The sequence below is a fragment of the Stegostoma tigrinum genome, unplaced genomic scaffold (assembly GCF_030684315.1).
Source record: "Stegostoma tigrinum isolate sSteTig4 unplaced genomic scaffold, sSteTig4.hap1 scaffold_54, whole genome shotgun sequence".
Lineage (NCBI taxonomy): Eukaryota > Metazoa > Chordata > Chondrichthyes > Orectolobiformes > Stegostomatidae > Stegostoma > Stegostoma tigrinum.
Window position 1 is genome coordinate 758517 of NW_026728472.1, and position 25796 is coordinate 784312.

General features: G+C 44.3%; 1 protein-coding gene and 1 long non-coding RNA gene across 4 annotated transcripts in view; one reads left to right on the forward strand and one right to left on the reverse strand.

Annotated features, from left to right (window-relative positions):
- On the reverse strand, positions 1-17505 carry LOC132208824 (uncharacterized). Of its 3 annotated transcripts, none has more exons than XR_009444953.1 (4): positions 17301-17505; positions 13578-13663; positions 7760-7860; positions 1-2182 (listed from the first exon to the last, which is right to left on the reverse strand). It is a non-coding gene; the product is annotated as an uncharacterized LOC132208824 (long non-coding RNA). The 3 variants fall into 3 exon arrangements; XR_009444951.1 differs by having other exon boundaries at positions 13622-13663; positions 17301-17504; XR_009444952.1 differs by lacking the exon at positions 17301-17505 and having other exon boundaries at positions 13510-13625.
- Positions 17092-25796, forward strand: part of LOC132208823 (ral guanine nucleotide dissociation stimulator-like 1) — a 20302-nt gene continuing 11597 nt past the window's right edge. Inside the window, exon 1 of the mRNA XM_059644145.1 lies at positions 17092-17843. The gene's annotated coding sequence lies outside the window, so the exon portion shown is untranslated. The remainder of the gene's footprint in view (positions 17844-25796) is intronic.

Below are 25796 nucleotides of genomic sequence, written 5' to 3' on the forward strand. Positions count from 1 at the left end.
TTTAACGTATTTGCAGGAGTTTTTAATTTTTTTAAAAAATTCATTCATGGGATGATCACATCACTGGATAAGAATGGCAGTTTCCTTCCCTGTAGGCCATCGGTGAACAGATGGGTTTTTCCAACAAAGGCAATGGATTGACAGTCATCATCACATTCTTATTTCCAGATGGATTCACACCTAGGTCCCCAGACCAGTATCTCAGCCTCTAGGGAAGTGATGGACAGAAGACTAAATAGAAAATATGTACTAGAAATCACACAATGTTTTGGTTTATGTTTCCGTCATGAGATCCATCACTGCTATGGACACCAGGTAAAGAGCTGACGAGACTGCAATGCTCCCAGGCAGAGTCACAGCGGTCACCAGGTTTCATAGCCGACGGGGAAAATGCAAATCAGGGATTATAGGACATGACTCAACCCAATCCTATGTTTGGATTTAAAACATTCCTTTGATTTTTATCCACAAACTGAAAGATTACATTGTTTCCAATAAACAAATGTCTGTGGGAGAGCAACAGAATCTGTCATTGTAAAGGTGTGCAGACCTATCTAACAAATAAAGGGCCATCGAGATCATCACAGAATTCCTACAGTGTGGAAGATGGCCATTCAGTCAATATCAACCCTGCAAAGAGCATCCCAACCAGTCTCACACCCTACCCTATCCCTGCATTTTGCACACAAGATACTATGGGCAATTTAGCATAGTGAATCTACATAATTTGCACATTTTTGGACTGTGGGAGGAAACCAGAGCATCTGGAGGAAACTCACGCAGACAGTGTCTGGGTAAGACAATCTTCGTCAGGTCAGTGCGGACTTGATGGGCTAAGTGGTCTGCTCCCACAGTGGAGGGATTCTATGATCTCCAGAAACAAGCCCAAAACACATGGTTTTTGAATCGACTATAACAAAGTGTGGAGCTGGATGAACACAGCAGGCCAAGCAGCATCTCAGGAGCACAAAAGCTGACGTTTCAGGCCTTGACCCTTCTCTAGGCCCGAAAAGTCAGCTTTTGTGCTCCTGAGATGCTGCTTGGCCTGCTATGTTCATCCAGCTCCACACTTTTTGTTATCTTGGATTCTCCAGCATCTGCAGTTCCCATTATCACTGATACTATTTTTGATTCTACTGTTAGCTATATTCAAACCAATCAACTTATTCAGAAATTTGCTGGTCGTTAACCAGGAACCAGGAATGTACCAGGAAATCCCTTTTCACATATCATGCAGGTGGATAGGCTTTAGTCAGTGTGAATGTGTCGATGTGTTGTGACAACATGACTATTTCCAAGCTCTACCTTACACAACTGTTAGTGTGACATTTTATTCACAATACCAGCACCTTTAATTGAGCAGGTATCGGTAACATCTGTACAAACAGCCCAACACCATGGTTTATTTGATAGTGAGAGTGACAGCAATGTTCTTCAACTGTGGTTGTCTGCGAACTCGCTGGTGTGTTAACAGTTTGGATGACAATGAATCCCTTCCCACACAGAGCTCATGAAAGGTCTCTCCCCAGAGTGAACTCGCTGGTGTATCAGCGGGGAATTCGAGTCAGCAAAGCCTTTCCCTCACGCAGAACAGGTCAATGGTCTCTCTCCAGTGTGACTCTGGTGGTCAGTTTCTAGCTGGGATGGATGAAGAAATTCCTTCCTGCAATCTGCACATTTCCACACTGTCTCCCAGTGTCACTGCACTGGTGTTTGGACATTTCAGATGAATCTTCACAGACTCTTCAACACACACACCATGTGCATTTCTCCCCAATGTGAGTGCTGCTTTTTCCTTCAATGTTCAAAATCCTGAGAAAATTGGGTTGTGATAAACAAAGTGACCGTCAGACCTGGATGTGGGCCTGTTTAAATTCTCCAACTGCAGACTATACTTTCAAAGAGAAAGTAAGTAAGAAACCAGAAGGACACAGATTGTGAAACTGAGAAATTCTCTGGACATGTGTACAGCAACACTTGGGGAATATGCTGGATCACCATTAGAACAAATTCATTCATAAATATCCTCCAGGTAAGGGATCCAGTCAGTGTTTGCATCAAACTACCAAAAGAGAGAATTGGGAGAGCCAGCGAGGAAGGACAGTCATTGTATAGATCTGTAACTCCACCTTTCAATCCCTCTGAAAGAGTAAGAGCAGTGCAGAAGTAAAATTGTGGAAATCTGAAATGAAAACAAAAAAAATGCTTCATCAGCGTTGTACAGCACAAAACAATCCCTTTGGTCCCAGTTGTCCACGCTGACCAGATATCCCAAATTAATCTAATCCCATTTGCAAGCATTTGACCTATATTCTGCTACACGCTTCCTATTCACATACCTTTTAAATGTTGTAACTGTACCAGCTTCCTCTGGCACCTCATTCTGCACAGGCACCACCCACTTTCCCTTTAAAAAAAGGAAATTTGCTGGAAAAGCTCAGCAGGCCTGGTGGCATCTGTGGAGGAGGGGGAAAAAAGTTAACATTTCGGGACCGGTGACCCTTCCTCAGAACCCGAAACTCTTCTCTCCTCCACAGATGCTGCCAAACCTGCTGAGCTTTTCCAGCAACTTTGTTTTCTTTTCAGATTTACAGCATCTGCAGTTCTTTTGGCTCCCTTTTAAAGACTTTCCCTCTCAGCTTAAGCCAATGTTATTAGTTCTAGTCTCTAATTCAGGTTAGTTCTTCCCTAACCTGGGAAAACAATCTTGGCCATTCACCCTACACCCACCATAATTTTATTAACCTCTATAAGGTCACCCCTCAGCCTTCAATGCTCCAGGTAAAATAGCCCCAGCATATTCAACCTCTCCCTACATCTCAAAACTTCCACCTCCTGCAACATCCTTATAAATCTTTTCTGCACCCTGCCAAGTTTAACAGCATCATTCCTATAGCAGGGAGACCAGAACTGAACACAATATTCCAAAAGCAGCATAATCAATGTCTTGTTCAGCCTATAACATGACCTCCCAACTCCTACACTCAATGCACTGACCAATAAATGCCAGCACAGCAAATATCATCTTCACTACCTTCTGTACCTGCAATCCACCTTCAAGGAACTGTGCACCTGCACCCCAAGGAGTCTCTGTTGCATAACAGCCCCGAGGGCCTCATCAGTAACTGTTTAAGTCCTGCCCTGATTTGTCATTGCCATAATGCAAATCGCTCACATTTATCTGAACTAAGTGTATTTCTATCACTCCTTGGCCCATCAACCCATTGATTACGTTCCCATTGTACTTGGGAAGTAAACTCCTTTGCTGTCTACTACAACAACAATAATTTTAGTGTCATCTGCAAACTTACTAACCATTCCTCCAATATTCATTCCACATGATTTGCATCAATGATAAAAAAAGCAGTGGACCCAGCACCAATCCTTGCAGCACACTGCTGTTCATAGTCTTCCAGACTGAACCCGCTCCCCGCCCCCCACCATGATCCTGTTTCCTACCTTCAAGCCAATTTTGTTTCAAATAGCTAACTCTCCCTGGGTTCCATTTGATCTAATCTTGCTAACCAGTCTGTCATGTGGAGCTTTGGTGAATGCCTTGCTGAAGTCCATAATAGACAGTGTCCACTGCTTTGCCTTCTTCAATCTTCTTTGTCACTTCTTCAAAAAACTCAATCAAGTTAGTGAGACAAGATTTCCTACTCACAAAGCCATGTCTACCATCCCTAATCAGTCTTTGCTTCTCTAACCACATGCAAATCCTGTCCCTCAGAATCCCCTCCAGCAATTTACCCACCACTGACATCAGGCTCAACGGTCGATGGTCCTCTGGCTTTTCCTTAAAGAATGGCACCACATTAGCCACCCGGCCTTCTGGCACTTCACTAGTGTCAGTGATACAAATACCTCAGCAAGGGGCCAGCAATTACTTCCCCAGCTTCTCCCAGAGTTTGTGGGTAACACCTGATCAGGTGCCAGGAACCTATCCACCTTTATGCATTTTAAGACATCCAGCACCTAGATCTCTGTAATATAGACACTTCTCACGACTCATTATTTATGATTCCAAGCTCTCTCACTGCCATATCCTTCTCTGCAGTAAATACTAATGCGAATACTCATTCACTATCTCAGCCTGCAGTTCCACACAGACAGCCTTGTTGATCTTTAAAGGGGCCCCTATTTTTTCCCTTGTTGTTTTTATGTCCCAAATGAAGTTTCAGAATCTCTTGGGATTCCCCTTAACTCAATTTGCCAAAGATAGCTCATGTCTCCTTTTTGCCGTCCTGATTTCCCTCAAGTATACTCCTACTGCCCCTATACTTTGAAGGATTGACCCAAATCCTGCTGTCAGTACCCAACATGTGCTGCCTTCTTTTTCTTGACCAGAGCCTCAATTTCTCCAGTCAGCCAGTATCCCCTACATTTACCAGCCTTGCCCTTCACGTGAACAGGAACATGTGCCTGGCTCTCCTTATTTTAGTTTTGAGGGCCTCCCACTTTCCAAGCATTCCTTGACCTACATATTACCTCTCCCGATCATCTTTTGGAAGTTCTTGCCCAATAATGTCAAAGTTGGCCTTACTTCAATTTAATGCATATTTAGAATTTTGAAATGTATAAGTTTTATATGTAAACTGATCACATCTGCCTGCATCTGGCATATACTCCTCTAAAGCTCTCTTATCTATGTCCCTATTCAAGTGTCTTTTAAACAATGTGACTGTACCTGTATCTGCCACTTCCTCTGAGTTTGTTCCACACGTGGACAAGTTCGTAAAAATAAAAAAATCCATGTCTTTTTAAATATGTATTTCTCCTCTCACCTTACATACATGTCCCCTTGTCTTGAAATCACCCAACCTTGGGAATAAACCCTTGCTATTCGCATAATCTGTGCCCTCATGATTTTATCAACCTCTAAGGTCACTCCTTAACCCATTATACTCCAGTGAGAAAAGTCCTAGCTTTGTCTGTCTATTTGATAATCAAGCTCTCCAATCCTGGCAACATCCCAGCAAGTCTGTTCTGAACTGTCTCCAGTTCAATAATAATGTCCTTCCTGTAACAGGGCAACCAGAGCTGCACACAATACCTCAAATGAAGCCTCAATGTCCTATACAACCTCAACATAACATCCCAACTCTGAGACTCAGAGGTCTGAGCAATGAAAGCAAGTGTGCTAAACAACATATTAACCACCCTGACTACTTGTCTACATAAACTTCAAAGAATTATGTACCTGAATCTCAGCATTTCTCTGTTTCACAACTCTACCCTGGGTGCAACCATCAATTGTTGGTCCTACCCTGTTCATTTTACCAAAATACAATATCTCACATTTATTCAAATTGAACTTCATCCTCCACTTCTCAACCCATTGACATAATTGATCAAGATCTCACTGTCATCTTAGATAACCTTCACTAACCACTAATTCTCGTATCGTCTGCAAACTTACTAATCTTGTCCCTTAAATTCGCATCCAAATCATTAATATAAATGAGAAACAAAAGTGGCCCCTGCACAGATTGCTGTGGAACACACTGGTCACAGAACTCCACTCTGAAAAATCCCCAACACCACATTCTCTCCGACAACTAAGCCAATTCCGCTTCCAATAAGCGAGCTCTTCCTGAATCACGTGTGATCTAACTTTACTCATTAGTCTACCACGTGGAACCCGGTCAAAGGCTTCACTCTCACTCTGGGAGGTGCTGCAAATCTGACCCAATTCCCCCGCTATTTGTCCATCATTCCTTGAAAAGTTAAATCCCAACTCTCTTCTGAGAATAACTGCTAAATCTGCATCCAGCTACCATTCAGACTGTTCCAGATCCTGGGAACTTGCTGAGTCAAACAAACAATCTTCACATTTTCACCCTGCATTATTTGCCAATTAGCTGAATGTTGTATTCTACGGTTACCAAACATTGCTACAATGGAGAATTATCTCGGCTTCTGTTAGCTCTCTCCAAGCCAGAGACCCACCATAATTTTAATTGACTTATGGGATGTGGTCTTTCCTGCACAAACTAATATTGATTGCCCATTTTTATTGGATTTGGAGAAAGTGGTACTTTCTATGACTGCTGCACTCCATGTGCTGTAAGTACACCACTGTGTTGTTATGATGATAATCCACCCTGGAGCCTCACTACCCTCCCGATTGCAGGAATCATACCTCAAACTTCACTACCCACCTGATCATGCCCTCGAGCCTCACTACCTGCATTACTGCAGGCATTACCATCGAGCCTCAACACGCTTCACATCTCTGGAATCCCTCTCCAGCCTCACTACCTGCCTATCGTTGGAATCCCCCACTAGCCACATAACTCACACCATCTATTCAGATTCCTCCAGTCTCACAAACCACCTCATCTCTAATCTCCTCCAGCCCACAAACTTCTTTAGCTCTATAATTGTCTTCAGCCTCACAAACCTCCCTTTGTCTGAGGTCTCCTCCAGCCTCACAATCTTCCCCATTTCTGTAATCTCATCCAAGCTCACTTTTCCCTATTTTTGGAATCTTCTCCGGTCTCAGAACCCTTCCTGTCTCTAATATCGTCCAGCCTCACAAATGGATGATACAAGAATGATATTTCTTTCCTCTAATACAATCCTTATTTTTATACATCCACTTGATGGCGGTACTTTCAATTTCCTGGGCTTCAGGCCCCTGAATTTCGAGGTAAACCGCATTACGTCTATACCTCACTTTTCTCCCGAAAATACTGACCAATCATGAGTCATTTGTTCTAATATCTCATATTCTGAAATGACTTGACATATTGCTGGGTATCCTCCTATGTGAAGAGTCTCGGAGGTCTACAGCACAGAAAAAGTCTTTGTGGCCCATCCAGCCTGTGCCAGTTAAAAACCACCACCTAACTATTCTAATCTAATTTTCCAGAACTTGGCCCATAGACTCTGCATTGGCATCACAAGTGTGCATCTATATATATCTTAAACGCTATGAGGATCTCTGTGCCTACCACCCTCACAGACAGTGAGGTTCAGTGCCATTGTCACAGCATGATGACATTACAGACAGGAAAAGAGACGAGCTGAGTCTGTGCAAACCAAAGATCCCCCACACACTGTGAAAGACGGGAGGGTGCCTGATCGGAGGCAGAGGAGATTTAACAGAATGGTTTGTAGGGAGAGGGTTTTTAGTTGCATGGTTAGGGCTGTTTTTATTATAATTTTGTGTGACTTAGACATTTCTGGTACATATTGAGAATATCCATCTACAATAGATGGACTTCCTCTCAATCTCTCTCCTCGCCTGGGGTGCAGTAATCTTCAGGTTAAACCAGCCCTATGGTCAGGTAGGACAATGGTGACTTTACCTTAGGCATAGTGATGCCACTGTGCCTCGGTGGTGTAGAGGGGAATGTTGCATGTGGTGGATGGGACACCACTCTGACACTGCTTCATCTGGAGGATGTTACCTTTCTTTAATATTGTTGGGGCTGTACTCATGCAGGGAAGTGGAAAATGTTCCAACACAATCCGGATGAGTGCCTTACACACAGGAAACAAACTGTCATTGGGTAATCAGGTGCTTGGGGAAACTAAGATTGATCTCCTTGTAACAAAGGATTTTGAGGGGACCTTTGATAGGAGGTGTTTACAAAAGATAAACATTAGGACGGCAAAATGTACACTCAACTGGCCATAAAAAAGGGCTACAGGACATATATTAAAAGTCGTAGGAAAGATCTATTGAGAGAATGGGGTAATAAGAAAGAAATTTTACATGGCAAATGGGAATGAGCAGGAACACAATACTCACACACAATGCGAATATCCAGGTCCTGATTGAATTGAGTAATTCTGTCAGAGTTTGGTGTTACAATTATTGAGCTTCCTACCTGAAAGTCCACTTGTAATATCCTGTAACACAAATTCATAAAATCCATCACTGTCAGAGTAGGAATCCACAACATCCCCTCCTCCTGGCCGAGGGTAACTGTGCATTGTTCCTGCTGCACATTATTCCTTGTGGGAGTCAGCAGCTGATTCGAGGGATTTCTATTTGGGTTTCTAGGAATTTCCACATTGGGGCTTCATGTCACTGAACAGAACAACAGGTGTTTGACACAAGGCAAAGAATGGCCAAGATTTAGTGAGATGCAGGCAGCAGGATTTGCTTCCTTTTCTTTCCTTCTGTGCTGCTGCACTGCCACAATGAGACATCAGCTTTTCCGGCCCAATGCAACTTGATGAACAAGTTGTCTCGATTCTGAGAAATGGGCAGTAAGCTTCTCCCAGTCATTTGAAAAAACACCCCTTAAAAAGGCAGCAATTACGTATGTGTCATGTTGCCCAGTGCTCCCAACAAAAAGATGAGAAGAATGAGGAAGGATCTCATAAAAAGGGATAACAGTCAAGTTCCATGAGGGTTAGAGTTTATGGAGAGATATTGATAAATGGGCGACAAGTCGGCAAATGGAGTATAATTTGGGAAAACGTGAAGTTGCTAATTTTTGAGGAGATGACCAAAGAACAGTGTTATTTAAAAATGTAAAAACTGTGGAAAACTGCAACACAAAAGGGATTCAGGAATAATTGTGCAGGAAGCATGAAGCGAGCATACAGTTGCAACAGGTAATCGGGAAGGGTCATGGGATGTTATCCTTATGTCAAGGTGTTTGCAGTAGAAGAGTTTGGAATACATGTCTTAGGACAAATGTACAACTTGCTGGCAAGACCACATCTGGAAGAATGTGAGCAGCTTTTTTGGTCCACTTATTTGAGCAAGTATATAACTTCACTGGAGGCATTTCAAAGAAGATGAACTAAGATGATCATTGGTTTGGAGGGATTATGTTTTAAGCTAAGACGAAACAGGTCTGGAATATACTAACTAGATTTTTTTGAAGAATGAGAGATGTTCTAATTAAAAATAGAGGATTCTCAAGGGAGTTGACAGGATAAATGCTGAGGAAATATTTCTCATCGTGGGAGCAGATTCTCGATAAGGCAGAGAAGAGAGGGTTCTCTTTTGGAATTGTCAAGCTTAAGGCAACACAGACATGGGTAAGGGGTTTCAGTCGCGAATGAGCTGGAGTGAGGTGGAGAGAAGGAGCATTTTAGAGATTGAAATTTCTGGCATTTGTGATTGAAATGTACGGTAAGATGTTCATCTTGAGACCAGATATGACAGCATTATTGAGAAGGGTGCAGTTCAGCCTCAGACAGTTCCCAATGAGAGGGATGGATTCAGTACAATAGTAAGGAAAAATAATTTGTAATAATAACTGAAGGCAATGTGTTTTACTATCACAAAGTGTTATTGGAGGAAATTTCAACTAATCAAGTAGTGGAAGCATGATAAGCAGTTTTATAACTGAGTAACAGTGGAGCAAAGTGATGGAGACGAGTTCGATCTGAACATTGTAGAATACATGTGAAAGTTAACACAGTGCTTGTGGAAGATCTCACCTCCTGGAAGTATGTTGGTGAGAAACAGCATGGGCCAAGGATAGATCCTGGAGGGACATTTACGACATGGATTTCAGACAGGAAAGAGAGATGGAGTGGGATTTTCCAATGACGGTGAGGTCGAACATTGGTTTTAAACAGAATGGGTGAGAAGGACATAACCGGAAAAGAGAAACAGACAGAACAAGTAACAATATCTGTGAATTGGCATGGGGGAAGAGGCAGGGAGGAGGAGGAGGAGGAGAAATAAGAGTTGGAATATTTGTAGTTTAGTGAGAATAGGGCAAAGTGTTAAGATGAGCTCTGATAAGGCTTGACATGAAACTGGACAAAGATGCAAGTTTAAGCCTAAAACGAGGAGCAACATGCTAAGCAATTTGGTTTGGTGGGCTTGTGGAAGAGAGGGAAGCAGCAGAGGCAGCTGATTGGATTGTCTCAATCTTAGTGACATAGAAACTGCATGTGTCTCCTTCACTTGCTGTTGGAGCGGAGGATGGAGGAGACAGGATGATGGACAGTGTTTTGCAAAGAAACAATGCCTGTGTTAGTGATATTTAAAAATGAGTGAACAAACCTGATGACTAACTTTTATCCAGAATGTTAAAATGTACAACAGAAGTCCAGGTTCAAATCCTATCTCAGCAGATGGTGGAATTTGAATTCAATAAAAAAAAACTGGAGGAATCAACTGGTTGCCATGGCAACAATTGCTGATGACAGAGTGAAAAAAAAATCTAATGTCCTTCGGGGAAAGAAATTTGCCAACCTCAGCAAGCCACTCAGTTGCAAATCACTGCAAAGTTTCAACAAAGGAATGAAGCTGGGTGGCCCATTTGGCATCCACCAGGGAACTAGGAAAGACAACTGCAGAATCAGCCCTATCGGCCCCCCAAACTCCTGCTTAATAATATCTGGGGGCTAGTGGCAAAATTTGGAGAGCCGCTTCAAAGACGAGTCAAGGAACAGTGTCAGACTCATGGAAACATACCTGGCAAACAATGACACACACCACTATCATTGTCCTTAGTGAAGCCCTGTCCCAGCAGACGTGACAGCACAGTGCTATTCTGACCAGATTATTTGACCTGGGAGTACTCAACATTGACTCTGACGCCTGGAAGTCTCATGGCTCCTGCTGATTACCATGTACCATCCTCCCTTGGTTGATAAATCAGCAGTAGTATTATCGCTAGATTATTAATCCAGAGACCCAGATAACATTCTGGGGACCTGGGTTCGCATCCTGCCATGGCAGATGGTGAAACATGAATTAAATAATGATCTGGAACTAAGATTCTCATGATGACCATGAAACCATTGCCAATTATCAGGAAAGACCCATCTGGTTCACTTATGCCCTTTCCGGAAATGTGCCATCCTTACCTGGTCTGGATGACATGTGACTCCAAACCCATAGTGATGTGCTTGACTCTTAACTGCCTTCCAGGTAATAAACGCTGGTCCAGCCAGCGATTTCCACATCCCAAGAGGGAATTTTAAGAAACAAAAAACTCCATCATGTTGAACAGCACTTGGAGGAAGCACTGCGAGTGTGAATAGCACTAAATGTACTCAATGTCCACATCAGGAGTAGTTTGCAGGAGGATTACCAATCAGGCTGGTCGGGTCCTGAAGGACAAAGCTGCTTGGCTGGGACTGCAGCAGGTGCTGACGCACCAAAGGGGGAAAATATAGCTGATCTCATCATCACCAATTTCCCAGCTGCAGAGGCATCTGTCCATGACAGGATTGTTAACAGCAACCACCGCACAGTCCTGTGGAGACAAAGCCTCATCTTAAACTTGAGAATACCCCCCATTGCATTGGGTGGCACTAACTTCGGCTAAAAGGGACAGACTTGGAACAGACACAGGAGCTCAAAACCAGATATCTATGTGGCTTTGAGAGAGACTGCAACAGTAGCAGACCTTCTCCAGCACAATCTGTAACCTCATGGCCCAGCATATCCTAGAGACACCCATTGCCATTGATCCAGGGGACCAACACTGCTTGAACGGAGAGTATTGGAGGGCATGCCAAGGGCAGCACCAGGCATACCTAAAAATAAGGTGCCAACCTGGTAAAACCACCAAACAGGACTATCTGCATGCAAAATAGCATAAGCAGCAAGAGTTAGAGCTAAGCCACCCCATAACCAATAGATCAGATGCAAGCTCTGCAGTTCTACCACACCCAGTCGTGAACAGTGATGGACAATTAAACAACTCACTGGAGGAAGAATGCCAAAAATCCCCATCTTTACCCGACACAGGAGCCCAACCTCTCCTTGCAAAAGACAAGTCTGCAGCAATCTTCAGCCAGAAGTGCCAACTGGATGATCCATCTCAGCCTTCTCCAGAGGTCCCCAACATCAGAGATGTGAGTTTTCATCCAATTTGATTCATTTCACATAATATTAAAGAAATGAATGAACAGTGCAAAGGTTATGGGCCCTGGCAACACTCTGACAATAGTAGCGATGACTAGTGCTCTAGAGCTTGCTAGCATCCAAGCCAAACTATTTCAGTCCTGCTACGGCGCTGGCATCTCCTAACAATTTGGAAAACTGCCCAGGTCTGTTCAGCACAAAAACATTGAAAATCCAACCCGACCAATTTCCCCTCAAGCAATCTACTCTCTATCATCAGTAAAGTACTGGAAGGTGTTGTCAACAGCAGTATTAAACAGCACTTACTCAGCAGTAACCTGCTCAGTGACACCCAGCATGGGCCATGGTGGGCACTCAGTTCCTGATCTTATTACAGACTTGATCCGCAAATTCACAAACAGCTGAATTCCTGAGGTGAGGTGAGGGTAAACAGCAGAGCCCTGCACAAAAACCACGTACTTCCACTTCAGTGACAATGACTGACAGTGACACCTTAGTTTCAGCTCATCTGCTGAACCTCTCATCTATTCCTGTGTTACCTCTAGGCTTAACTATCCAAACTCACTGCCAGTCGGCCTCCCACATTCAATGTCCCTGTAACCTCAAGAATACCTAAAGTTCTGCTGCACACAAGTACATTTGTACCAAGACCTGTTCACCCATCACTGCTGTGCTCCCTGACCCACAAAGGCTCCTGTTTATAAGCAACAATTTAAAATTCTCAGATAATAAAATGTGAGGCTGGATGAACACAGCAGGCCAAGCAGCATCTCAGGAGCACATTGGCCTGCTGTGAAGCTTTTGTGCTCCTGAGATGCTGCTTGGCCTGCTGTGAGCTTTTGTGCTCCTGAGATGCTGCTTGGCCTGCTGTGAGCTTTTGTGCTCCTGAGATGCTGCTTGGCCTGCTGTGAGCTTTTGTGCTCCTGAGATGCTGCTTGGCCTGCTGTGAGCTTTTGTGCTCCTGAGATGCTGCTTGGCCTGCTGTGAGCTTTTGTGCTCCTGAGATGCTGCTTGGCCTGCTGTGAGCTTTTGTGCTCCTGAGATGCTGCTTGGCCTGCTGTGAGCTTTTGTGCTCCTGAGATGCTGCTTGGCCTGCTGTGAGCTTTTGTGCTCCTGAGATGCTGCTTGGCCTGCTGTGAGCTTTTGTGCTCCTGAGATGCTGCTTGGCCTGCTGTGAGCTTTTGTGCTCCTGAGATGCTGCTTGGCCTGCTGTGAGCTTTTGTGCTCCTGAGATGCTGCTTGGCCTGCTGTGAGCTTTTGTGCTCCTGAGATGCTGCTTGGCCTGCTGTGTTCATCCAGCCTCACATTTTATTATCTTGGAATCTCCAGCATCTGCAGTTCCCATTATCTCTGATACTAATTTAAAATTCTCACCCGTGATTTAATTCCTGGCTGTGACGAGCCCTATCTCCCTGCACACACAACCTTCAAGAGTTCGATAACTCATTTAGTTCCAGACTCCAACAATGTGTTTAATCATCCCTTCACTATTGGAGGCTGTTTCTACAGTTGCCAGAAAACGTGATCTGGAATTCCCCTGATAAACCTCTTAGGTTTGCTTTCCTTGAGAGAGTCAGGAAAACCTGTAGATATGGTAACTTTTTGGTCACCTGACCTAATATGGCCTTACGTCAAAAGTTTGTTGACAATATTTTTGTGAAATTATAAAACATGATAAAAATACAAATAGTTTGTTGATTTGGACATACACCATTAGCTCTTCAGTATCGCTAGATGAATGATCTGTAACTTCTCAAATGGAGCATTGTGAGAGCACCTTTATCATACAAACTGAAGCAGCACACGAAAGTTAAACATCACCTTCTCCACAGGGAACAGGGCTTTGGCAACGATCGCTGGTATCTGTGGAAGGAGAAACACACAGTAAATGTTGCAGAAGTGCAAAATGAATGACAGATAAAAACGCTGTAGAATTTGGTGGTCTGAAATGGAAGAAAAATACACTCTCTTTCTGGGAAAATATTTCCTGACTGTGAAAGATACCATTCAAAAATTAATCTGGTAAGAGAGCAGCACATGGTCAGGGGGTGGGCAGCAGTGGAAAATTTATTTACAAAAAAGGTACAAGGAAATTACAGTAAAATACTACAGAGATCAAATCTATCCATCATTAGAGACTGAAGAGATTAGACACCGACAAAGGTGATCAGGGAGCACAGAAGTGAGCAAGAGCAGTGTGAGCTGCTATGATCCAACAGTCTGGGAAAAAAAATCCATAAGAAACAAACATTTCTCTTGGATAAGAGATAATAGGAACTGCAGATGCTGGAGAATCCAAGATAACAAGGTGTGGAGCTGGATGAACACAGCAGGCCAAGGAGCATCTTCGGAGCAGGAAAGCTGACGTTTTGGGCCTGGACACCACTTCAGAAATGGGGGAGGGGAAGAGGATTCTGAACGAAATAGGGAGAGGGGGGAGACAGATCAAAGATGGAGAGAAAAGATATTTGGAGAGGAGACAGACAAGTTAAAGAGGCGGGCATGGAGCAGGTAAAGATGAGGAGAGGTGGGGAGGTAGGGAGGTGATAGGTCAGTCCAGGGAGGACAGACAGGTCAAGGGGGTGGGATGAAGTTAGTAAGCAGGAAATAGGGGTGCAGCTTGAGGTGGGAGGAGGCGATAGGAGAGAGGAAGAACAGGTTAGGGAGGCAGGGACAAGCTGGGCTAGTTTTGGGAGGCAGTTGGGGGAGGGGAGATTTTGAGGCTTCTGAAATCCACATGGACACCATTGGGCTGCAGGGTTCCCAGGCAGAATATGTGTTGCTATTCCTGCAACCCTTGGGTGGCATCATTGTGGCACTGCAGGTGGCCCAGGATGGACATGTCATCTGAGGAATGGGATGGGGAGTTGAAATGGTTCGCAACTGGGAGGTGCAGTTGTTTCTTGCGAACTGAGCGTAGGTGTTCTGCAAAGCAGTCCCCAAGCCTCCGCTTGGTTTCCGCAATGTAGAGGAGGCCACAACGGGTACAGGGGATGCAGTATACCACATTGGCAGATGTGCAGGTGAACATCTGCTCGATGTAGAAAGTCTTCTTGGGGCCTGGGATGGGGGGGGGGAAAAAGAGAAGAGGGAGGAGGTGTGGAGGCAAGTGTAGCACTTCCTTTGGTTGCAGGGGAAGGTGCTGGGAGTAGTGGGGTTGGAGGGCAGCGTGGAGCGGACAAGGGAGTCACGGAGAGACTGGTCTCTCCGGCAGGCAAGCAAGGGTGGGGAGGGAAAAATGTCTTTGATGGTGAGGTCGGATTGCTGATGGCGGAAGTGTCAGAGGATGACGTGTTCGATCCGGAGATTGGTGGAGTGGTATGTGAGGATGAGGGGGATTCTTTTTCAGTTGTTATTGCAGGGATAGGGTGCGAGGGAGGAGTTGTAGAAAAATGCAGGAGACACGGTCAAGGGTGTTCTTGACCACTCCGGTGGGGAGGTGGGGAGTGGAGTTGCGGTCCTTGAAAAACAAGGACATCATAGATGTACGGGAGTGGAATCCTGGGAGCAGATGCGGCAGAGGTGAAGCAATTGGGAATAGGAGATGGCACTTTTGCAGGACGGTGGGTGGGTGTGAGATGTTAATGTGATAACATCCCATTAATTTAAAGAAGTATAGAAATCAAAGTCTTTCATCTGCATTTGATTCCTATACAGAGACTTTGACTTATAGAAGTAAAGTCTTTTATCTACTCACATCGGTATGCAGACACTGCCCTGAAGCTTCCTGCCCAGCTAGGAATTCAGTGTAAAGCTTTTGTAACTCATCTTCTCACACATCGGCATGCAGACACTGTCTTACGTTTCCTGACTGAACTGAAATTAGAATCAATCTGTATCAAATAGGGTTAGGTGGGGAAATTTTGTAAAGGTGTGAAACCTCTAAAGCATGTAACTTCTGTCGCTGACTAAGGGGCCAGGGCACTGACTTTGTCCTAGCCAGACACACTGGCAACTTGAAATCACAATCTGTCCCGGACAACAACTCAAAATCACCTCCTGCCATGAGCAGCTACTTCACAAGCAATCGATACTATATCCTGGTCTTTTATGTTGTCCATGTAATAATTGCTTGGTATCCTGTTTTTGTCTGTTGTAGTAATTGTTTTATGTATCATGTCATTGGAGGTTGTGAAATCGTTTTCTGTATCATGTCTTTTGTAAAGTATAAAAAGCAGGGACTGTCCGGGGAGAACTCCTTGTGAGACTTTGCACTGTGTGCCGGGTTGAGTACAGTGATTCTTCACAGCTTGTACTTGCTTGGTAAGAAAATGATTTGTGTTTTTCTAAACAGGTCAGTGTCTTGTTATTGCAGCACGTCCGTGAGGGTCTCCGAAAACAAACTTGACAGGTGGGAGGAGGTGTATTCTAGGTAGCTGTGGGAGTCAGTGGGCTTGAAATATATATCGGTTTTGAGATTGTTCCCCAAGATGGAAATAGAGGACCAGGAAGGTGAGAGAGGTGGTTAGAGATGGTCCAGGTGAACTTAAGGTTGGGGTGGAAGGTGTTGGTGAAGTGGGCAAACTGTTCGAGCTCCTCATAGGAGCACGAGGCAGCGCCGATACAGTCATCCATGTACTGGAGGAAGAGGTACGGAAGAGGGATTGTTCCAACAAAGAGACAGGCAAAGCTTGGGCCCATGCAGGTACCCATGGCCACCCCCTTTGTCTGTAGGCAGTGGGACGAGTTCACCGAAGCACATAATGGGGTCAGTGGAGGGGAACTGGTCAGACCTGCAGGACAGGAAATAGCGTAGGGCTTTGAGGCCATCTGTATGGGGTATGCAGGTGCTAATGTGGTATACTGCACCGCTGCACCCGTTCTGGCCTCCTCTATATCAGGGAAACCAAGCAGAGGCTTGGGGACCACTTTACAGAACACCTACACTCAGTTCGCAATAAACAATTGCTCATCCCCACCTCCCTAACCTACTCTTCCTCTCACCTATCCCCTCCTCCCATCTCAAGCCACACCCCCATTTCCTACTTGCTAACCTCATCCCACCCCTTTGACTTGTTGGTCCTCCATAGACTGACCCATCCCCTCCCCACCTACACTCACCTTTACCTGCTCCATCCCCACCTCTTTAACTTGTCTGTCTCCTCTCCACTTGTCTCCCACTCTCTCCCTGTTTGTTTCAGCATCCCCTTCCCCTCCCCCATTTCTGAAGGGTGTGGGCCCGAATACGTCAGTTTTCCTGTTTCTCTGATGCTGCCTGTCCTGTTGTGTTCCTCCAGCTTCACCCCCGGCCCTTTTAAAGTTTCAAAGCTGTCGCGCATGCGCCCCGCGGATCACTGCCCCCAATAAAGATGGTGACGGTCACACGGGCCGATCGCCATCTGAGGCGTTGATTTGTTTTCTGCAAACGTGAGTCTGGGAGTTTCAAATGGGTGTGTTTTCCGACGTGCACTAACTGTTTGTAAAACTTCCAAACCCATACGAATATCACTTCCCTCCAGCTTTCTACCGTTTTGCTTTCTTTACTGTGGCCTGCTCTTACCTCAATTGCACAAATCTTGGTCTCAGCGAAGGATCTAGGCCCGAAACGTCAGCTTTCCTGCTCCTCTGATGCTGCTTGACCTGCTGTGCACATCCAGCTGCACACCGTGTTATCTCGGATTCTCCAGCATCTGCAGTTCCGGTTATCTCAGCGACTCTGCACCGCACTCGTGGATGATCACGTGGTTTTCACTGATCCCGCCCTCCCTTCATTCCGATTGGGCGATATCCGTCCGGTCATGCACGGCACACCTGTGCTCCTATTGGTCGCGCACTGACATCAATCAGCCAGACTTCACCGTGAGCTGGAGCATGCGCAGTGCTTTGTGTTATTGTTGGAAGCAAATGAACGTCGTCGCAATGTTGCATTTTGAGACGAATGAGACTGAAAACCGGATCTGTCTTTTTACCTTCACAGATGCTGCCAGACCTGCTGAGCTTTTCCAGCAACTTTGTTTTTGTTCCTGATTGACAACATCCCAGTTCTTTTGTTATTTTTTAATAAGTCGCGATTGAAAAGGCTTCCTGCAGCTCAAAGCTAAAGGTACTCTTGATACCGCTCTGTCAGCCAATAGAGAAATAGCGGTGAAATAAGGGTAATAAATACAGGTCTAGCAGTCCTCAGGTAAGATGTAAAGGGAATAATTATGAATATGAAGAACATCACGTGGTGAAGTGAGGTGAGTGTTGTTCATATGAACTGTGATTGGGCAGAGAGGGAGGTTAATCAAAAAAGAACAAGCAGAAAAGAGATTCTCAAGAAAGGTCTGTGCAATGGAAAGCAACGAGAATCAGAAGATAAAAGCCCAACACAAGAAAAAGTTTGAAGACCGTGGCTGCAGAAACTCCAATAAGTTGTTTCACTGCTCTACTGCCTAGTTATTGACTTAAGCAGTATAATCCACATTCAACTCTAAGTAGCTGTCTGAGTTTGTCACTGTAGTTTACTTCATAACAGATAAACTCCACACTTTGTCTCAATAAAGCTGACAGTTGGTTCACCAATTAGTTCTGCTGCCAAGTCCGTTCTTGTTTGAAAAGGGGTATAGATCACATTTAAATAGACAATGAAAAATGTCAATCCAGGCTGGGAGCAAAATTCTACTCCCTCGCCACTGACTCCATCCCTGCCCCAGGTAACTGGCAGGTAACACACTGGTCACAGTCAGGGTGCAATATTTCACCCCAAGATGAGCTTCTAACCACATTACTCACCCCCACACTCATTATCACAAAGACCACATACAATTTCAACCTCAACAGCATCTCAGGTCATCTGCTGCTGAAACTCTCATCCATTCCTTTGCTACCTCTCGACTTAACTCCCCAAACACACTCCCGGCCGGCTTCTTAATACTACTTCCCTGAAATCTTGAACTGATCCAAAAATCTGCTGCCCATGTGTTTATTCTCACCGATTTTAACATCTTCAAGTTTTGTCATTCTGTGCTCACTAACATAAACATTTTCTCAGTGGCAAAGCACCAAGGTTTTGAAATTCATATCCTTATTTTGAAATTTTGGCATCACACCACTTTCGTTTGATAGTCCCTCCAGCTGCAAACCCCTCTGAGATTTATCTGAAGAAGGGTCACTGGACACAAAACAGTAATGCTGCTCTCTCTCTCCACAAGCACTGCCAGATAAGCTGAGTTTTACATCAATTTCTGCTTGTGTTACAACTTTCAAGCATCTACTGTCATTTTGCTTTTTCCTTCAAGACATTTGTTCTCCCTGACTTCCAACCTCCTGTGGATTTCTGGTTTTAACTCCCACCTTTTTCATGTTTTCAGTTCCTAAGGCCATAAGCTCTTGAATTTACTCCCTAAACATCCGTGGTTTTCAAAGTCCCCTTGTTTGTTCAGGATATTCCTTGAAACCTACTTCTTTGGCCAGTTTTGGGTCACTTGTCCTAATAAGTACCTGGTATCAAATATTGTTTTGTGACAACCTTGTGTAATATGTCAGATCATTGGATTGAATCAAAAATGTGAAAACATTTAAATTGTTCTTTTGGAAAACATCACTAATCCTTCACGATCATTTGGGAACTCGTTACCTAATATCATTGCAAGTGCGACTTCACCACATGACCTGCACTGGTTCAGAAAGGTCAAACATCAAGTTCTCCAGATGTAACTGAGGATTGGCAATAGTTACTGATACCTTTGGAGAGTGATCCAACGTTCATGTATCTGGATATGGTGAATGAATAGACAATAGGTGCTGGAGTAGGCCGTTCGACCCTTCGAGCCAGCACCACCATTCATTACGATCATGGCTGATCATCCACAATCAGTATCCTGTTCCTGCCTTATTCTCATAACCCTTGATTCCACTATCTTTAAGTGCTCTATCTATCTCTTTCTTGAAAGTATCCAGAGAGTTGGCCTCCACTGCCTTCTGGGGCAGTGCATTCCATATATCCATCGCTCTCTGGGTGAAGAAGTTTTTCCTCGACTCTGCTCTAAATGGCCTACCCCTTATTTTTAAACTGTGTCTTCTGTTCTGGACTCACCCATCAGCGGAAACATGCTTCCTGCCTCCAGAGTGTCCAATCCCTTAATAATCTTATACGCCTCAATCAGATCCCCTCTCATCCTTGTAAACTCAAGTGTATACAAGCCCAGTCGCTCCAATCTTTCAACATATGATAGTCCCGGACGCCATTCCAGGAATTGAGCTCGTGAACCTACGCTGCACTCCCTGAATAGCCAGAATGTCCTTCCTCAAATTTGGAGACCAAAGCAGCACACAATACTCCAGGTGCGGTCTCACCAGGGCCCTGTACAGCTGCAGAAGGTCCTCTTTGCTCCTGTACTCAATTCCTCTTGTTATGAGGCCAGCATGCTATTAGCTTTCTTCACTGCTTGCTGTACGTGCATGCTTGCTTTCATTGACTGATGTACAAGAACACCTAGATCTCGTTGTACTTCCCTTTTACCGAACTTGACTGCATTGAGATAGTAATCTGCCTTCCTGTTCTTGCCACCAAAGTGTATAACCACACATTTATCCACATTAAACTGCATCTGCCACGTATCCGTCCACTCACCTAGCTTGTCCAACTCACCCTGTATTCTCATAACATCCTCCTCACATTTCACACTGCCACCCAATTTTGTGTCATCAGCAAATTTGCTAATATTACTTCTAATGCCTTCGTCTATATCATTAATATATATCGTAAACAGCTGCGGTCCCAGCACTGAACCTTGTGGTACCCCACTGGCCACTGCCTGCCATTCTGAAAGGGACCCGTTTATCACTACATTTTGCTTCCTGTCAGCCAGCCAATTTTCAATCCAACTCAGCATTTTGCCCCCAGTACCATGTGCCCTAATTTTATTCACCAATCTCCTATGTGGGACTTTATCAAAGGCTTTCTGAAAGTCCAGGTACACTACATCCACTGGTTCTCCCTTATCCATCTTCATATGGACATGTTGCAGAACCTGTTGGGTAGGAGAAGTTCAGAAACAGAACAGCGATGGCTTCCTTCTGACTCGAGAGGGTCTAACTTTACTTTTTAATTGAAAAATCTTCAGGTTCATTTATAGTTCTTCACGGAGTATGAATTGTTGAACTTATTCAGCTGCATGTGTCCAATAAATTTCTTCAGATGTGAGGTCAAAGAAATTCAAAACTATTCCTCATCCTCCCACAGACTTTCTCTCACTGTTAAGGTGCCTACTCATGGACTTAGGGGATCCAGGTACATGATTATTTGAAGTTTCCATCCCATTTAAACAGTGGTTAAACAGTCTTTTGGCACGGCAGCCTTCATTGCTCAATTGTTTCAGTTTCGGAGTTGGGAAGTCATATTGAGGTTGCACAGGATGTTGATGAGACCTCTTCTGGAATACAATGTGCGGTTTCTGTCACACAATTACAGGAGGCATATCATGAAGCTGGCGAGCGTTAAGAAGAGGTTTACCAGGATGTTGCCTGGTATGGAAGCTTTGATTTATAAAGAAAGGTTGGATAGACTTTGACTTTTCTTGCTGGTGCTTAGGAGGTTGAGAGGCGGCCTGTTAGAAGTTCATAAAATAATGAGACATGTAGATAGTATGAATTGTGGTCGTCATTTCCCAAGGATGGGAGATTTCAAGACTAGGGAATGTTTTTAAGTTGGGAGGAGATAATTTAATAAAAAAAAATGCAAGGCAGAACTTTGCAGTGACTGTGAACAAAGCAATGGCAAGTTCCAGCAGAGAAACAGGTGGCAAAGAAACAGGTGACAGCCAGGCATGTGAGGGCTAATGTGTTTCGTTTGCAAGTGACATTCACCGCTTCACAAAGTGGAGAACGTTGAAGTACAGCAGCGACGGTGATTATTTTGCAGGATATTCACCTTGCAAATGGTTTTTCCGCCAGTATCCCTGATTACATCGCAATCGACAGGATGAAAGCTGCAGCAAGACGTGTGGAGCCAGTGGTGTAATTGATACGGCATCTGATTTTGAATTGGAAGTTTGGAATATTGTATCCTCTCTCACTCGAGTGAAGTTGACAGCTTTTCTACCCTTGCAAATTGACAGACACTCCCGAAGAGGAATGTCTGGCCAACGCTGTTTTTGTCAGGTTCCCAGCAGCTTAAGTGAATGGATTGCTGGGTTTTGGAAATTGAAAATTGAAATTAAAAGGTAAATGAGTAACTTGAGTGTGGGGCTACTTCAGCTCATTGTATATTTCATATCCCACCTCATGGCAACAGTACCCATTGTCAGGAGAAACTGCATGTGTTCCACACAAAGCTGCCTTTTGCTGGGAAACCTTGTGTACAGCAGGAGAAGCGGGTAGAACACTGTGTGTATAAGACTGACACTGAGCCACACATTAAACGGTAAAGATAACAAGTAAAGTTGGAAACTTGCTCGCCCAGCTGGCTTGTTTTCGTTCAGACTTTTCGTCACCACGCAAGGTAACGTCATGAGTGAGACTTCCGAAGAAGCGATGTTGTTCTCCTCCACTTGAAATTTATCCTGCCCGGTCTGTTCTGGCAACTTCTGTCATTTCGCATTCTGTTCTGTATGGGTTGTATATGGGGTCCAATTCTTTATGTTTGCCGACTGCATTATGGATTGAGAACCATGCCTCTAGGAATTCCCATGTGTGGCTATGTTTGGATTGCACTACTACGGTTATGTTGTCCCAGTTAAACTGATGGCCTTCATTATCCGGGTGTACTGATATTAGGGAAAGTTTGTCATGTCATTTTGCTGCCGGCTGATGTTCATGTACACTGACGGCTAGTTTCCTTCCTGTCTGTCTGATATAATGTTTGTGGCAATCGTTGCACAGTATTTTGTAAACACTGTCAGTTCTGCATGTCGTGGGTATGGTGTCTTTAATCCTTGAGAATGTTTGTCGTAGCATGGCTTTGGGCTTGTGTGCTACCGTAATTCCTAGTGGTCATAGGAGTTGTCAGTTCTGATATGTTCTTGATGTGTGGCAGTGTGTCCAGTGTGTTCGGGCATAATGTGTCCTCTTCGTGTTGCTGTTTAGTCAGTACCTGTGGATGAAATTGCAGGGATAGCCATTCAAAGCGAAGATTTTGTATTGGTGTTCTTCCTCTTTCTGCATAGTTCTGGGTCATTGCAATGAGTGGTGACCCATTTAAATAGTGTCCCAACACAGCTTAGTTTGTGTTCCACTGACCTGAGTTAGTTGCCAAATTAAAAATATCCGAGCCCCTCAAGGCACTGACCCGAGTTGTGATGTGCAAAGGACAACACACAAAGGAGGATCCTTGTGTGATTGATCCAATGTGATCTGTATGCCAGGGTAACAGTGAAGACTGGTCTTCAACACCCACATTGAACCTGGCTCCACTTGGCCTCCAGTCACCTCTCACAAACTACCATTGCCCTTCACTTTTCCTGACCTCCCCTCTATTCTTGTTTTAAACTGATTGCACTTCAGGCAGTTTCAGCTGGCATTGCTGCTGTGGAACTGTAACATGGAGTGAATTGATTTTGACTGATCAATGACATAATTCTGCTTCTCAAGATCAGTCAATATTTCAGATTTATTACTTTAAATGATAACCATGAACAGGCTACGACAGTGAAGGCACTGAATCGTAATCTCTGGACCAGCAGGAAAGATCAGTTTATGGCACTCAGGACACTGTCTGATTCGGCCTTGCATTCTCCCAACCTTCTGCACATGATGCCCCTCTGCTCTGTTGCGGTTTTGTTACGTCTTGATATATAATAGTCTCCAGTTATCTATTCTTTTGTTATTTCCAATACATGAGACCCTCTTTCCATGTCTTGTGCCTGGCTGCACAGCTCAGTGGTCAGAGCACTGTTCTCAGAAACAAGTGGTTGTGAGTTCGAGCCTGTGATAGTGTTTGTACACCCCCTGCTTCAAAGGGCAAAAAGAGCCCTTTAAAAATTATCTGAAATTATAACAGTATCATTTCCTCCACAGACCAGAAATATGTGTGAATTTCCACATTGCTGTTTGTCCTTCCACTTGAGGAGGAGCATTTGGAATGGCAGGAAGCAGCTGGCATCAGTGATGTTTGGCTGGAAGTACAAGGTGAAGCAGGAAAACTGTAGGTGAGCAATGGGGGAGGAGCACAAACCCAGGGCATCCATCAAATACTTCCATTTGTTGCTGTAAATAGGTTCTAGTTTTGGAGTCTGGAGTGGGACAATAGAGCCAAGTGAGTGAAGTTCTGCTTTCTGGGGGTTGCTCTCTCCGAAAGCCTCTGGCACTCTCGGTGGAAGGTGTCCTTGTTAGTTTCCTTCTGTGGGTGAAAATGAGGTTCACTTCCCCGAGGGGGCATGAGCACAGTCTTCACACCTCAAACTTCAGTTTTGCTTGTTGATTCCTCAAAGTGTTGACCCAGAAACCCGCACAGCACACACTTCATTGGGGAGACAATGGCCTGAGGTTGTTATCACTGGACAGTTAATCCAGAGACCCAGATAGTACTTTGGGGACTTGTGTTTGAATCCAGTTGCAGCAGACGGCGGAATTTGAATTCAATACAAACCTGGAATTAAGCGTCTAATGATGAGCATGAATCTGTTGTCCTTTAAGGGAAGTAAATTGGCATTCTTGCTTACATGTAACTCCTGACCCACAGCAATGTGGTTGACTCTTAACTGCTCTCTGGACATTTAGGAATGTGTAATAAATGTTACCCTAGCCAGTGATGCCCTCATCCCGTGAATGAATTTAAAAAGTACGTCAGGAATTCCTCCTGTATGCAATGATAACTGATTTGCTTTGCCCAATCTTTATGCAGACTGAAGTCACTGGACTCTTGAAGTCAGTGACCTTTTATCATAATTAGAGCTCTCCCTTTCTGCTGGTGTCTTCAATTTCCTTTTTAGTGCCTTCTGCTAAAATTACCACACGAGTTAACTGGGGTGTATATACATCGACCACTGTCAATTTCTGTCCCTTGATGTTTCTAAACTGTACCCAGACTCCATTTCACCAGAACTAATATCCATTGTCATTACCATATTAATTTTATTCCGTAGCCAGTAATGCTAACCTACCTCCTCCTTCTTGTCAGTCCTTCCAAGAAACTGAATATGCCTGGAGCCCAGCTTCAGACATTGTAGATATTTTGGTTTCTGATTTACCAAAACATCCTGGATTCTGGAAAAATCTGAGTTCAGTAGAAATTAGCAGTTGTAACACTGCTATGTAAGAAAGAAGGAGGAGCAAAAATAAGGAATAAAGCCAGTTAACATGATTTCAATCAGTTGGGAAAGTGCTTAATAATGTCTCTTCATTAAGTATGTTTCAGCAATGCACTTAAAACAAAAATCGTATCATCTGATTAAATCAACGTGGTCAATCCAGAAGAAGACATTCCATGATGGAGACAGGGCAGTTGCAGGTAAGTTCAAGGTCACCCTGGGGCCAGGCATGTTTGACAATTTCATTCCTTTTTGATAGTCAAACAAGTGAGGTCGCAAAGAGGAAACCAACAGCTGCATAACACCTGGATTCCCAAGAGGCATTTTGTAGGGTGTCACACTGGTGGCTAATAGATAAGAGAAGGGCTCTGGAACTGAAGGTAATGTATGAGCATGAATAGAGAGTTGGTGAACATGCAGGACATAACAGGAAGTGTTGTTGTGACTGTGATGAGAGGAGTGCAAAGGATTCGAAGGTGAATATAAAGGTTAAATTAACTTCAGGGATGTTTTTAAGGGACTTTCAGGACAGATGAGACCATCCATCCTCTTGACAGCTGACCAGCCAGTCTGGCCACCAAATAAATTAATAGATGTATTGGTCACATGTGGGCAGGCCTCCTGGTGCCTTCACCTCCATGGGCAATATACCAGGAAGGCTGTTCAGGGAAGATGGTGAAGATGGGAAACTGCATCCATGACATGATGCCCACGTTTACAAACAAGCCCTCCCCACATGACAACCGCGTACACGGAGATGAAGTGGAAAACAGCAGGTAACTGCTCGAACAGGTTTTGTGTTCTTTCTCAGGAAGGTTTTCTTTCAA